The sequence below is a fragment of the Elephantulus edwardii genome, unplaced genomic scaffold (assembly GCF_000299155.1).
Source record: "Elephantulus edwardii isolate Elephantulus edwardi_28Jun2011 unplaced genomic scaffold, EleEdw1.0 scaffold00212, whole genome shotgun sequence".
Classification (NCBI taxonomy): Eukaryota; Metazoa; Chordata; class Mammalia; order Macroscelidea; family Macroscelididae; genus Elephantulus; species Elephantulus edwardii.
Window position 1 is genome coordinate 4,984,693 of NW_006399962.1, and position 11,893 is coordinate 4,996,585.

An 11,893-nucleotide genomic window follows, 5' to 3' on the forward strand; every position below is an offset into this window, starting at 1 on the left:
AAAATTAAAAATAAAAAAAAAAGAGTCTGTACTTGTTAATTCCTTCCTTCCTGATTTAAGCATAACGTTGTCAGTAGTAAGAGCCTAGCTTCATTCATATAGAATTTTCTTTGTGATTTGCTCCCTGGCAATTTTCATTAAAGTTACAGGGAACCTAGGTTCAGGGCTTCAGTCTTTGAACTGTTTGCCCCCTGCCTTTACTCTGTTTTTTTCCCCTTGATTCCTGGGTGTCCCCGTCTCACTTTTTCTCAATCCCAGAAGACAACATATCTGTGTTTCATTGACTATGTAAAGACATTTGACTGTGTGGATCATAACAAATTCTGGCTAACCTTGAGAAGAATGGGAATCCCAGACACTTAATGGTGCTCATGTAAAACCTATACTTGAGCTAGGAAGAAGTCATCAGAACAGAACAGAACAGAACAGAACAGGAGGAAATATTAGATGGTTAAATATTAGGAAAGATGTATGCCAGGAATGCATCCTATCTCTGTAACTTTTCAGCCTACATGCGGAACACATCATTTGGGAGGCTAGATTCTTTGAGGAGGAAATGTGGCATCAGAATTGGAGAAAGACTCATCAACAACCTGCATTATGCTAATGACACAACCTTTTTTCTGAAAGTGAGGAGGACTTGAAGCACTTGCTGAAGAAGATCAAGGACTGCAGCCTTCAAAATGGATTGAAGCTCAACATCAAGAAAACGATTTTCACCACTGGGCCAATTGTCAGCATCAAGATAGATGGAGAAGAGGTTGAAATTGTTAACAATTTTAGCTTGCTTGGCTCCACAATCAACTTGTCACCAAGAGCCAGGAAATCAAAAGACAAACACATTGGGAAAATCTATTGTCAGGGACCTCTCCACAATACTGAAGAGCAATTCTTTCAGTCTAGAGACTGAAGTGCACCTGATCCAAGCCATGATTTTCACACTACTTGCTATGCAATAGAGAGCTGGACAATGATTAAGGGTGATAGAAGAAGAATTGATGCCTTTGAAGTGTGCTGGAGAAGGATATTGAACATACTGTGGACTGCTAAGAGCACAAACAGTTCTGCCCTAGAGAGGGTGAAACTGAGCTGCTCCCTGAAGGCAAGGATTCTGAAGCTCCACCTCACATACTTTTGGTATGTTGCCAGGAGGGACTAATTCTTGGAGAAGGATATCATGCTTGGACAGGTGGAGGGGCAGCACAAGAAAGGAAGACCTTGGATCAGATGGATTGACTCAGTAACTGAGGTAAAAGGAGTAGGTATGTTGAAGACAATGAAATTGGCTCAAGATAGGGCAGGCTTCAGAGTTGTTGTACATGGGGTTGCTATGTGTTACAGAAAACTCAACAACATATAACAACAACAATGATGTTTTTACAATGACAGATACATAGACCAATGGAACAAAATTGAGAACCCAGAAATTAACCCATTTACCTACAGTCATTTGGTATTTGATAAGGAAGAAAACTTTTCAAATGGGTATATGACAACCACTTCAACACATGGTGCTGGCAAAATTGGCCATCTACCTACAGAAAACTGAGAAAAACTCCATATATCTTCCTAGACCCCAAAATCAACTGAAGGTGGATCAAAGACCTGTGGGTAAAGCCCAAAATCATTACGGTAAGAGACAAAATGGGACCAAACCTAGCCTATGTTATAAATAGGCTTTCAAATATAGCCAGAAATGCACAACCAGAAGAAGATAAAATAGATTAATGGGGCTTTCTAAAAATTAAGTCCCTGTGTACATAAAAACCTTTCTTAATTGACATTTTAATGAAAGTTTATAGAGAACTTGAATTTCCATTCATTCATTGTTGCACATTTTCCTCCCTACCCCCCTGCCCCCATTTACTTTTCTCTTTGAAAAGAAAAAAAAAATTCTTTCATTGTTATACAATCCACCCCCCACTCCAGTCCACTTAACTATACAGTTCTTATTCTGGACTCTTGTCATGCAAATAATACTTAATCATATATTCCTTTTGAACGGTTCTCTCCCTCATCTGTTTCAATGCAGTGTACATTACTTATACTTTCTTTTCTTAGTTTTGCCCCAACCCCAATGTTAGTCCTGTTTTATAACAGTGGCTCTATGCAGTATTTGACTTTCTGTGACTGAGATATTTCACTCAGCATAATGACCTCCAGGGTCACCCATTTTGTATACTATTTCATGAGTTCCTTGTATTTCCATGCTGCATGGTATTCCATTATGTGAATATACTACAGATTCTCTACCCATTCATTTGTTGATGGGCACTTTGGGTTGTTTCCAGATCTTTGCTATTGAGAACAAAGCCACAATAAACATGGGTGTGCATATATCTGGTTGGGTGGCAGTTCTGGTTTCTTTAGGGTATATTTCTAGTAGTGGAATTGCTGAGTCAAATGCTATTTTTTTCCCCCTTAAATAGTTGTTTATTGGCAGTGGGTTGGAAAAGGTGATGGAGTTAGCAAACAGACGCCACCACACACCAATATCACAAGGGCAGCAAGAGTGATGGGAAGGAGCAGCCTGAAGCCCCAGATGAGGCCCTTCTTCTCAAGTGTTAAGTCTAAGAGGGCGCTGGGGTCTGGAGTGTCGAGGGGGGTGGCCTTAGAACACCTCCACTTAGTAGGCATGGTTAGAGACGAAGAGGGACTCGCTGGCTGCGGCCCCGGCCTGACTGCTTGGGGTGTACTTTCCTTGGCAGGCGAGGCTGTTGGCCAAGGCTCGCTTGATATACTCCTCCTGGGCTGCCTTCAGATTCTCCTTCTTCCCACCCCAGGCCTTCAATGCAGAGGCCTGCAGAGCTCGGCCATAGGAGAAGGTCAAATGCTATTTTTATTTCCAACTTTTTGAGAAAGTGCCATATTGCTTTACATAGTGGTTTTACCATTTTACACTCCTGCTAGTAGTGAATAAGGATTCTAGTTTCTTGACAACCTTGCCAACATTTGTTGTTTGCTGCTCTGTTTAACTTTGCTATTGTTACTGTGGTGAGATGATATCTCATAGTTGTTTTGAAAAAACTTTTTTGGGGGGGGGGAATGAGAGAAATTGGAAGGATCTGGTGTGAAAAACAATGTATTAGAATTTTGTAAATAAACTAGTATAAAAATAATGTACAAGAGAATGTAGTGAATGATTGTAGGAAACACAAGGCAACAAAGATTGTATAAAACACAATGTATATGAATGAAACATACTGTAAAGGTATTATTATCTGAAAAATCAGTAAAAATATTTAAAAACTCCTCTTTTTTCAGTAGGGTGAAAAGAAAATCTACTGACTGGGAAAAATATTGGGCAATGTCATCTTTGATAAGGGTCTCATAATGAAAGTTTACATAAAACTACAGGGGCTGCAGAAGAAAAGACTGGTAACCCAATTAAAAAATGGGTAAAAGACATGGAAAGACTTTTCACAAAGGAAGACATTTGGATGGCTTACAGACACATGCTCAAAATCACTGGTAATCAGAGAGACACAAACCAAAACAACAACAATGAGATACCCTGTCACCCCAGTAGCTGTGGCAAAATTTAATAGGACAACAAGCAATAAATGTTGAAGAGGATATGGAGAGTTTGGAACTTTCATACACTGTCGGTGGGATTACAAAATAGTATATCCACTCTGGGAGGCAGTTTGGTGTTTCCTCAAAAAGCTGAACATAGAAATTCCATATAATCCAGCTATTGCACTGCTAGGAATACACTCCGAGGAAAATAGAACTGAGATATGTACACTTATGTTCATAGAAACATTATTCACAGTAGCAAGAAAATGGAAACAGCCCAAATTACCATTAATGAATGGGTTGAAAAATTGTGGTGCACTCACACAATGAAATACTGTGCAGCACTCAGGAGCAATGGTTTTCTTCTTTTTTCTTTTTCTATTTTTTAGGAGCAATGGTTTTTTGAAATAGTGTATAAGATGAGAACATCTAGAGAGTATCATGCTGAATGAACTAACTCCATCTTATAAGGACAAATACTGCATAAATCCCTTATTGCAATAACAGAATGATAGCTAGTAAGATGTGCGTAAATGTCCAAAAGAGGAATATAGCTGAGCTTAGTGGGCAGATGGGGATGTGAGTGTGAAAGGATAGGAAAGATCTAATGAGGTCTTGAAAAGACAGTGTAACAATAATAGGCACAGACCAATAGTATTATATTACCAACTCTGTCACATAAGGATAAATATTGTATAAAACCATTACTGTAGAATGAGTATAAGGATGTAGGAGGTGTGGGAGAGGCTGGAAGCAGAGGGATGTGGATGTGCAGGGGGAAGAGGAGATTAATCATTGGGTTGTAAAATTTGATGGGAGGGGGATGAGGGAAACAGAAAGAACTTGTTCAAATTTATATTTGAACTTTGTAAATAAACTAGTAGAAAATAAAAAAGAGTATTATGATTATAATACAATGTGAATGTAAGGTTATGTGAAACATAATGTAAATGGATTAAACACAATGTATAAGAACCGTTTTTTTTTTTTTTAAAAGGCAGCTAATTAGGAAAGATGGGAATCTAAGTTCAAGTCTTTGGGAAGCCTGACCACCGGGATTTGCAGATGTTTGATCATCTACGTTTACTCACATGTGACATTAGGTCAGCTATCTTCATCTTTGGATAAAAGAATCTCAAATTTTCTGCGCATTGCTCATGAACCTAACCTTCATCCCACTCTCACTCTGCCCTTTCATCACATTCTTTGATTGCACGGCCAATTGAAAGGCACATGGTCCAAATCCACCAGCTGCTCCTTAGGAGAAAGATGAGCACTTCCCTGCCATGTGATTTACTGCCTCTGAACACCCACTGGACAGTACACAACAACATTCGAGAGGTTGCATTTTGAGTCTCTCCAGTGACTCAAGAAAGTAAAATCTAGTAGTCAGACTCCAAGATACCTACAACTTAAAAAGCACGTTGTCATCGAGTAAGTGGCATCACTAGGGAACATCACCAGTGCACTGACTTCTGGCATTACCTTCCCTGTGGGTAGGGAAACTGAGCCGGACCCCACTCTTGCACAGGGTGATGGGATGGGGTCATGGTGGTGGTGGTGATGAGTTAATGCCTGGGTTGACAGGTGACATCACTGCCTTGGTGGCCTCTCTCCCAATGATACTAGCTCACCTGCCACTGATACACCTGCAGATCCTGGGTCATTTTGGTGTCCCTCTTTCTGACTGTGTTGGGGGTGTGGTCTGCATTCCTTACTACATCCTTTTAGAGATATTACCACATCTAGTTGATTTTGATTCATGGCAACTCTACGTGTGTTAGAGTAGAACTATATCCAATAGAATGTTAAGACTTTGATCTTTTGTAAGTAGATTGTTTTTTTTTAGGTACTGTTGAGGTGAGTATGACTCACAGCGGCCCTATGAACAAAAGATCTGAACCCTGTTCTGTCCTGTGATCCCGTGCCATCCTGACACTTCCTGACACACAAGAATCTATTGCAGCAATCATCAGGTCAATCTGCCTGGTTAAGGGTCTTCCTCTCCTTTGCTGACTCTCCATCCTTCCCAACATTAAATCATTCTCCAAGGAATAGCACCTTCTAGTAACTTGCCCAAAGTATGTGAGACAAAGCCTAATTATATTTTGCTTCCAAAGAGCCCTCTGGCTGCACCTTCTCCAAGACATACCTGTTTGAACTCTTGGAGGTAAAGTAGATAGACCTTTCTTCTGAGATGCCTTCAGGTGGGTTTTGAACAGTCAATTTTTCATAGTGGTCCAGTGTTTTAACTATTTTCACTTCTTAGGGACTCTACTTCATAAGGCTGTAGGCATTGAAAACCTGTGGTGTACAGGTCTACTCTGGTAGAATCGCTATGAATTTGAATCGATCACACAGCTAGTAAGTTAGCAGAACCAAGATGATGAATTTGAGACTCCTGTTTTAACTGCTTTAGCTCACTCTATCACCAGTGAGGCCAATAGCTATACCTTATAAGTCTGGGAGATGAATTTATATCTAAGTAAATTTAGACAGAAGAATATCTGACTACACTAGTCGTTTGCATTACCGCCAGTTACATTTAGATGCCTACACTACCCAGATAACATAAATTAATCCTGTTCTCAATTTTCTAAAAAATGTTATAACATATGAATGATTATATGAAACACAACATAAATTAAAGATTGTATAAAACAATGTACAAAAATTACTGTATACAAACCAATAAAATATTAGAAGAAAAAATAAATTTAATTTCAAATAAACAAAAACACCATGAAAACATTATTTGAGTTGCTAAATAAAAATATTAAGACGTATTTGGAAAAAATCCTCCATGATTTGATTCTGGCACCTTACTTACATATTTTTCTTTTTTGTATAATTTCAAGTCTTTGTCAATTGCAAACTTGTTTTACAAGCTTGTGATCACTAAATCTACTATTTTGTCTTCTTTTTTCTTTTAATTTTAAGCAATTTACCATAGACACTTAGTCTTCCAAAGCAGTATTGATGAACACTTTCTATACATTTTTAATTTAAGTGATTCTAGGTTTTTGCTATTATAGATAATGATACAAATAGTATCTCCACATAAATATCATTTTGCTTCTGTCAAGTTATTCCCTTAAGATACATTTCAAGGAATGGAATAAAAATTGGCTAAAAGCAGAAACATTTGTTTGGTTCTTGCATATTTTGGATTTGCTTTAACTGTTGTCATGAGTGGCAACCCCAACCTTTCGTGACCTGGTACTCTTTGGGATACTGTCTGTTCTGTCGGGTCTTTTCTTTCCCACCCACATCTCCTTTACTTCAATGTGAGCATCTCTTCACTCTCAGCACTCCAATTACATTTTATCCCAAGGTATTTCTGTGAGGTAAAGAGTCAAGTTTATCCTAGGGTCCCTTCTCTTCTCTTCCTTGATCCTTTTTACTGGGACTCTGTTGACTTGTCTCTTCTACTTCTCTCATCTCCTACACATTCTGGTACAGCTGGGAAAAACTTTAGAGAGACACTGGTCTCAAGGATCTTCTCCAAAGCCTTCCACAGAGGAACAAACAGAAAGACAGAAAGTAACTAGTCCACTGAGTCCCAGAGAGGGAATGAGACTCATTTGAAAAGCAAACAAACAGCTCTCCAAGTCTTAGTGAGACAGAAAGGTGGATACATTGGCTAGATAATGGATATATAGAGGAGTGACAATTGTGGATATCTAGCTAGAGGATAAACTAAGGAGGTGTGTGATTGGCTAAGTGATTGGTTGCCACAGTGAGGCAGAAAGTGAGATTTCTGAAAGAAAAATGGAATAGAAAGCATCTCCTGAGGGTTGTGTGTAGCATCTTATTGGCAAAGGAGTGAAGATTTTGTAATGGGAAATGTATGAAATTAGGAGAAAGACAGACTTTGTTGAGTCAGGGAAGTTTGGGGAGCACGGTCAGATAATTTACCTTTCAGATTCCCCCCCCCCCGGAAATATTAATTGGAGCTGACGTTGTATGTGTGCGCGCGTGTGTGTGTGTGTGTGTGTGTGTGTGTGTATGTGTGTCTTGGGAAGGGATAATAAAGGAGGCTGCAGGAACCTCCATATGTTAGCTCTGAGATTGGGCCATTAGCATGGACCTGAGAAAAAAGTCTCATGTCTTCATCAGACATAGGTCACAGACTGCAGAGAGTCTATGAATGCCCAATTTAGGTAAATATCACATGCAACTCCATTTATTACCACAACTTTCCCCCACCACTCCACCACTCTATCCTGTTAGAACTATTGAAAATGTGTATATCACACATTACCACACCATGGTCTGGTCCACCCTATAGCATACTTTCTCATATCACAAATCCAAATGTTTGCATGTCTGCTGTACTATAAGTAATTTTATCTGGGAGAAATGGCCCAAGGTTTCTTGTGTCCTTTCAAGGCCCTTTCTCTAGTCAGCCAGGATGAGACCTCTAATGTCACCTCTACATAATGGGAGAGGTTGGGATCCCTTTCTTGGTGTCTTTCTTCCCTTGCTCAGAGACAAACACTGGCTTCCCATCCACAGAGAGAAGTGCTAAGGCCCAGAAAAGGTCTTGACCTGCCCACTGTTCCTTTTCCCTTTTGACCCCTGGCCGGCTTTGCCAGATAAAGGTCCAAAGGTTTCCAAGGCTATGTGGGGACACTTACTTTGGGGAAGTATAAATGGCTACCCTGCCAGGACAAGGGCTGGCACAGGCATAGGCTCCACTCTTCCTCTGCTTCCTCCTTAGAAAGCTTAGCCTTTGTGACACCCATAGTTATTTTCCAGCTGGTGGTGTGTCTCCACCCTCTGGGGATCTGAAAGGCTCTGACTCTTGGAGTCTCCCTGGGTAAACCTGGGTGTCATGCCAGGTGAGTTTACCTGTGGTCCCCAATGCCAACAGTAATCTAGCCCTTTCTCCTTGAGCCTATTTCTCTTTGCTAACGTGTGGTTGTTTTTTTCCCCCTTTTCCTCATAGCTTGTTTCCCCCCTGGTTAACTGTTATCTCTCTCTACTTATGTTTGTTTTCCTTAGATGAGGTTTCCTTGGATGAGGTTTGGGTATTTCTTTCTAGAATCTCAGTGTGGATGACTTTTATATCTGCAAGAAATCTTAACTCTTTGTAAACACTAAGCATTTTTCTGGCTCATTATAGCAGTGAAGGACAGAGAAGTATGATTTCACTAGATGATCTCCATGCTTGGTTTGCCTTTTAGAAGAAAAACATCTCAATCATTCGTAACGTTGATGCTGAAACGTCATTCAATTACCTAAAATATAGTAATAATATTTTTTAAAGTTATAGTCCATACAAGCATAAGCCATGACAAAATTAAGGTATGTATTGTGTGTTATAGGAAAAAGCATATCACAATAATTGCCAATAGTAAAAAGGTGGGTTTATTCTAGGTTTTTCCCTAAGTAGGCATTTGAACTCTTGTCATTTTCAATATTCATTCAGGCAAGTGGCTGTTTCCACCAAGTATTTACAGTATGTGCTTATGCTCTGTGACATGTTTTCATAACATTTTTAAAAGTTAATTTTCTTCTTAAATTCTATGTTACTTCAAAAAGTAATATCTCCCTATATAGACATTTCATCAAAGAAGATATTCAGATGACCACATACACATGAAGAAATGCTCAAGATCATTGGTTACTCTTGTTGTTGTTGGTAGGGGCCGTGGAGTTGAGTATTATGCATAGAAATGCAATGAACAGATTTGAACCCTGTCCTATCCTGTACCATTCTCATCATCTCTGACAAACTTAGGTCCACTGCTGTAGTCACTTTGTCAATCCATGTCCTTGATGGTCTTCCTCTCTTTCATGAACCTTCTACCTTTCCAATAATGATGTCCCTTCCTAAGGAATAGCTTCTCCTAGCAATATGCCCAAAGTATGTGAGATGAAGTCTCACCATCCTTGCCTCCAAGGAGCACTCTGGCTACACTTTCTCCAAGACATATCTATTTGCTCTTTTGGTAGTCCATAGGATATTCAGTACTCTTCTCCAACAATTCAAAGCATCAATTTTTCTGTAATCCTTATTCATTGTTCAGCTTTCAGATGTATAGCAAATTATTGATGAGACCATGGCCTGAATCAGAAGCATCTTAGTCTTTAAACTGACATCTTTTCTCCTCAGTAATTTAGGGAGGTCCCATTAACTACTACAGAGGTATAAATCAAAACAACAATGAGATGTCATCTCATCCCAGTAACAGTGTTGTTGCTATTGTTAAGTGCAGTAGAGTCAACTCATAGCCATTCTATGAACAATGGATCTGAACCCTGTTCTGCCTCACTGTCTTCACCATCTTTGACATACTTGAGCCCATTGCTACAGTCATTGTGTCAATCTATCTTGTTGAAGGTCTTCCTTTCTCATGGTGACTCTCCACTTTTCCAAGCTGAAAGCCATTTTCTAAGTACTGGTCCCCCCGACAACATGCCCAAAGTATGTGAGACAAAGTTTTACTATCCTTGCTTCCAAGTAACAATAACAACAGCAAAATTTGACAAGACAGAAAGCAACAGATGCTAGTGAGCTATGGAGAGATTGGAACTCTCAAACACTGCTGGCGATATAAAAGGGTGCTATCACTGTGGAAAGCAGTTTGGTACTTCTTTAGAAAGTCATTTGTATTGTGTGTCCATCAAGTAGGAACCAACTCAGAGCTTACCCTCCAGAGGGTATTCAGAGACTGTCAGTCACATGGGAGGAGACAGTCCATCATTCTCCTGTGGAGGAGTTGGTGAATTTTAGTTGCTTGCGTTTAGGTTGTCAGTAAAACTCCTTACCTCTAAGCCACCAAAGCTCACTTCACTAGAAAGTAGGGAATAGTAATATCATTTGATCTACCAATCCCACAATTAGGTATCTTTCTAAGAAATTAGATCTTCAATATAAACTTCATATGCACATCCATGTTTATTGCAGCATTATTTCTAATAGTGAAGTTAGAAACAACTTAAGTGCCCATTAATGGACAAATGGCTAAATAAGGTGTACATTCACACAATAAACTATTATGCATCGCTAAAAAACAACCAAGAATTAATGAGACACTGCACAACATGGATGAAACTAGAACAAATTATGATCGGTGAAATAAGCCAGTCACAAAATGACAATTATGGTATAAGATCACTATTATAAAAAGCTAAGGAGAGGTTTACATACAGATAAAAGAAATCTTGTGGCCTTTACAGTAATGGAAAGGGAAGGAGTTGTTGTTGTTGTTATGTGCCGTCGAGTCATTTGCGACTCATAGCGACCCTATGTACAACAGCCCTAAACTGTGCTCTATCCTGTGCCAATCTCATTGCCTCTGACACACCCATCCCGAGTACCCTAGTCACTGAATCAATCCACCTCGTAGAGGGTCTTCCCCTCCTGCGCTGTCCCTCTACTCTACCCAGCATGATGTCCCTTTCTAAAGACCTGTCTCTCCTTACAACATGTCCAAAGTATGTCAGACGAAGCCCCAGAATCCTTGCTTCCAAGGAGCAGCCTGGTTTAATCCTCGCTACGATGAATCTGTTTGTTTTCTTGGCACTCCATGGTACATTCAATACTCTTCTCCAGCACCACAGCTCAAAGGCGTCAATTCTCCTTCTATCCTCCCTAGTCATTGTCCAACTCTCTGATGCATAACAAGTGATTGCAAAAACCATGGCCTGTATCAGGCGGACCTTAGTCTCCAGAGAGACACTGTTGCTCTTGAGTATTTTGGAGAGGTCCCTAACCGCAGACTTTCCCATCGCAATACATTTTTTGATTTCCTGGCTACTGGTGCCAAGAGTGTTGACTGTGGAGCCGAGCAAACTGAAGCTGTGAACAATCTCAATCTCTTCGCCATCCATCCTGATGCTACCGATTGGTCCAGTGGTGAGAATTTTTGTCTTCTTGACATTGAGCCTCAGTCCATATTGAAGGCTGCAGTCCTTGACCCTCTGCAGTTAGTGCATGAGGTCCCCCTCAGTTTCAGTGAGCAAGGTTGTGTCATCTGCATAACGCACATTGTTGATAGATCGTCCACCAACCCTAACGCCACGCCTCTCCTCATAGAGCCCCGCCTCTCGGATAATCTGCTCTGCATCCTTAAAAGGGAAGGAGAGGGGATTAAAAAGTAAATAGACAAAGCTGGCAAAGGGAAAGGCAATTACATCAAGGGGTGATTGCTGTAGTTGTTATGTGCCTTCGAGTTACCTGCAACTCATAGCGACCGCATGTACAACAGCACGGAAGCCTGCCTGTACTGAGCCAGTCCTTGCTCTCCCGCAGCAAGCACTTCAACACACTTTGTACCAGCAGCCAGGAGATCGGGAGAGACATTGCAGTGGGAAAGTCTGCAGCCAGGGACTTCTCCAGATTACTGAGGAACAGTAATGTTGG